Genomic DNA, 4,723 nt, shown 5'->3' with positions numbered 1-4,723 from the left:
GTGAGAGAGTGCGTGTATCTGTGTGTGTGTGTGTCTGTGTGTGTGTGTGTGTGTGTGTGTGTGTGTGTGTGACCCCAGAAACAAGCATAGTTAAGCCACTTGTAGTTAATTTATTGAAGGAAAAAAGAAAAACAAGCAAACAAAAAAAAATGTCGGGATGATTTTTTAAGCTAGGCTTTTATTGAAAAATATTTTGTAAATATTAATATAAATACGATGTAGTTTCTTTTTTTTAATGTTTCCTGGCTCCAGTGCACGCCATGTATTTCATGAATGATCTGCTGTATATAATCCATAAAAATGACAAAATAAAGAGTGAAAGTAGAGAGCTTCTCCAGTCCCATCTCCTATCAGACGCATCACATTCACATCTTGTTTTAGTTTCGCTAAGATGCTGTTATAATCTTTGTCAATACATTTTTATATAATTTTTTTTTGCTTTCATGTTCATTTTATTTAAGGTTTTAGTAAATTTGTATTTTATTTTCAGTTAATAGTTCATTTCAATGTATTTTTTATGTTATTAGTTTTAGATCACTATTAATCTCGACAGGAACTCAGAAGCTCGGAATATTCACACGATTCAGAAATTCTTTCACAATTTGTATTTTGCTTTTGAGTTAAACAAGAAAAACCTTGCAAATGTCTCAATGTCACACGTTACATTCAAAGAACAACCATAAGGTGCTTGATACTTTTTTTAAAAAGTCAATAGATGGACAAATATAGTACGATAGTAAAGTTTTGACAGTAACTTCATAAAACTTTCTACTGTCTGATTAAAAAAAAAGGTCTTAGGAAAATATCTGAGACACAACACAACAGAACTGTATTTCCTTTACTGAACATTAGATTTAAATTTTTATTCAATTGAAAAAAGGAAAAACAAAAACACATTAAAGGGACAGAAACTCAAACACAATATTAACTTACACAACACAGAATAATATTCAAAGGATTATAATTATGAATGATGGGTGAGAAAAGTATAATGTTAAAACTTAATACACAAAACAATTATGCAAGAACTTATACATGCATTTGAGGAGAAACGCCCCAATTATAATAAAGTTAAAGACACTGTTAAATAAAACAAACAGTTTTCCTGCTGTAAGGATCCAAACAGCTGTGTTTCCACGGATTCATTACAGGACGAGGTAAAACTCTGAAAGCTTTCCAAACTGAAGCTCATCTGAAACAAGATGAAACTAAAGACACAAACACTGAATCCGACAGCAAGATGCGATTTCATCCCGAACTCACAGAAAAAACGACGAACGAATCAGACTGTATCTGAATCATATTGAATGAACGACCAGACAAAGATTCACATCTCAAATGAAGCGCTGATCATCCAGAGCCACCTGCTGATGAGATCAGAGTGTGTGTGTGTGTGCGTGTGTGTGTGTGAGAGTGTGTGTGTGAGTGTGTGTGTGTGTGTGTTAGTGTGTGTGAGAGAGAGAGTGTGTGTGTGTGTGTGTGAGAGAGTGTGTGTGTGTGTGTGCATCCAACAAACTGATTGATTTCGTACAAACGAAGGCAGAGAAACAAACGTAAACGGACAAACACGGTGAGCTGCTGATTTTGGCTTTTCCCTTTCCTTTAAAGTCATAAAACATGCAAGAAAAACAAACGGTTCTTAATTAACACTTCAGTCACCAAAGGTGAGGAATGTTACGATGATGTCACTTCCTCCCGACGCAGACAACAGGAAGTTGAGGGTGGGGCTGTAGTGACACATCCTTTCTGACATGTTTAAATAATATTATGAACTAAAATGACCAGCTTTATTACATCGGATTAAATTAAAACCACTTTCTCTACCAGTGCAAAGTTTCTCTCGTTCAGTTCGGTCTGGATCTCATTTCTGCTGCTGCTGTTGCTTTAAGCTGGCCAACAGTATTTTCTTGTGGGCGGGGTCATGAATTCCCGCCTCCTCCAGATCCTCCTCTGTGATGTCACTGCAGGAAAGAGACGTGATTGGATGAGAAGCTTGTACTGTGAAATCTAACTAAAAATATATTGATGAAAATTCTAATCACAATCAAGTGTGATTGGATCTTCCTGAGCAGCGCTGAGAAAAAAAATTACAGTAAAAAGTAACCTGCTAAAAAATAATATAAATAACTGATAACATTTTGGATACCTACATGATTTACTAAATGTGTCAATGTTTTGTCATACCCAACTGCATTGTAAAAAATATTTAATAACTTTTTTTAAAAACTGAACAACAGTACAATTTCAACTCTAAAATTTATGGTTGTGTTAATTTCTTTGTTTTAAACATTAAACCATAGAACTTTAAAACCAAATGACACTGATCAACTTTAATAAACATTAAATTAAAATGACGGTACAGGAAAATTTCTAAAAATGGTATAAATAATAGTGCTGTCAAACGATGAATCGTGATTAATCGCATCCAAATAAAAGTTGTTTTATGTCATATACAGTGTGTGTGTACTGTGTTTTTATTATGTGTATATAAATACACACACATACAGTATATATTTTGAAAATATTTACATGTATATATTTATATTCTATATAAATATATTTAATATACACATATAACATATTTTTCTTAAATATATACATGCATGCGTTTGTATTTATATACACATAATAAATATACACAGTACACACACATATATTATGTAAACAAAAACTTTTATTTTGGATGCGCTCAATCGTGATTAATCGTTTGACAGCACTAGTAAATAACTAATAAAAGAAATTTTATCAAAAATAATTTTTTTATAATTTAAAATGATAGTACTAAACTTATGGCTGTCTAAACGGTTTTGCTTTCAAACATTAACACTTTATTAATAATAATTAATATGAATAATGGCACTGAAAAACTTTAATAGACATTAAATTAAAAATATGCAACATGAAACCTTCTGAAAACAGGAGAAATAACTAATAACTAAAATTAAATGCCTACTGTACATGTACTGTACATGACTACATTTGTAACCCTGGACCACAAAACCACTCATAAGGTTCAATTTTTTAAAATTGAGATGTATACATCATCTGAAAGCTGAAAGCTAAGCTCTCCATTGATGTCTGGTTTGTTAGGATCGGACAATATTTGGCTGAGATACAATTATTTGAAAATCTGGAATCTGAGGGTGCAAAAAAATCTAAATATTGAGAAAATCATCTTTATATTTGTTCAAATGAAGTTCTTAGCAATGCATATTACTAATCAAAAATTAAGTTTTGATATATTTACGGTAGGAATACGTCTTTAAATATGGCATCGGAGACAAAATCTGACTGGAGAAGAGCAAAGACATGCTCCCAGTATTTACACTGTGGAAATCAATATTTATTTTTACATAATATATATTTACTAGTGCTGTCAAACACATCCAAAATAAAAGTTTTTGTTTACATTATATATGTATGTGTACGGTGTATATTTATTATGTATATATAAAGACACACATACAGTATACATTTTAAAAATATTTACATGCTTATACATTTATATATTCATATATTTATATTCTATATAAATATATTTAATATACACATATAACATATTTTTCTTAAATATATACATGCATGCGTTTGTATTTATATACACATAATAAATATACACAGTACACACACATATATTATGTAAACAAAAACTTTTATTTTGGATGCGCTCAATCGTGATTAATCGTTTGACAGCACTAGTAAATAACTAATAAAAGAAATTTTATCAAAAATGATTTTTTTATCATTTAAAATGATAGTACTAAACTTATGGCTGTCTTAACGGTTTTGCTTTCAAACATTAACACTTTATTAATAATAATTAATATGAATAATGGCACTGAAAAACTTTAATAGACATTAAATTAAAAATATGCAACCTGAAACCTTCTGAAAACAGGAGAAATAACTAATAACGAAAATGAAATGCCTACTGTACATGTACTGTACATGACTACATTTGTAACCCTGGACCACAAAACCACTCATAAGGTTAAATTTTTTAAAATTGAGATTTTCTTAACTTAATATCCTAATGATTTTTGGCATAAAAGAAAAATGTATAATTTTGACCCATACAATGTATTGTTGGGTTATTGCTACAAATATACCTGTGCTACTTGTCCCATCCCAAACCTCTTTGTGGTTTCGGGGATCAACTACGGTTGCCCTCCGGGGCTAAACTATAGGCTAAGGTCTCAACCATTCGTGGTTGAGCCCAGGGAGGGCCGAGGAAAAAACCTGGCCACCTACCCTCGTGTTATGGCCAAAAAACTTCATGGGAATGCAAACAACTACGTCTTTAAATATGGCATCGGAGACAAAATGTGACTGGAGAAGAGCAAAGACATGCTCCCAGTAGACCAGCTACTTACGACATAATTGAGACAAATTCTCCTGGACGCTCAACTGCTGACGCCAGCAGGATCGAACAGAACTGCCTGCGCTGCACCAGACCAATGAAAATTGGCACATGGAATGTACGTGGCATGGACCTTGGAAAGTTACAGATTGTCAAAAATGAAATGGTCCTGGGGATATCCCGCTTATCCCCGACATCCTGGGGATAAGCGAACTCCATTGGATAGGAAGGGGCTATTTCCAATCAGGGGACCACACCATCTATCCCTCAGGAAATGATACCGTCCGGAGGAATGGTGAGGCCTTCATTACCAGCAAGAAAGTCAGCAGATCAGTGGAAAGCTATCGAGCAATTAACAACTGG

This window comes from Sinocyclocheilus grahami, unplaced genomic scaffold, assembly GCF_001515645.1.
Source record: "Sinocyclocheilus grahami isolate Dianchi unplaced genomic scaffold, SAMN03320097.WGS_v1.1 scaffold613.1, whole genome shotgun sequence".
Classification (NCBI taxonomy): Eukaryota; Metazoa; Chordata; class Actinopteri; order Cypriniformes; family Cyprinidae; genus Sinocyclocheilus; species Sinocyclocheilus grahami.
This window is presented reverse-complemented; position numbering follows the sequence as displayed.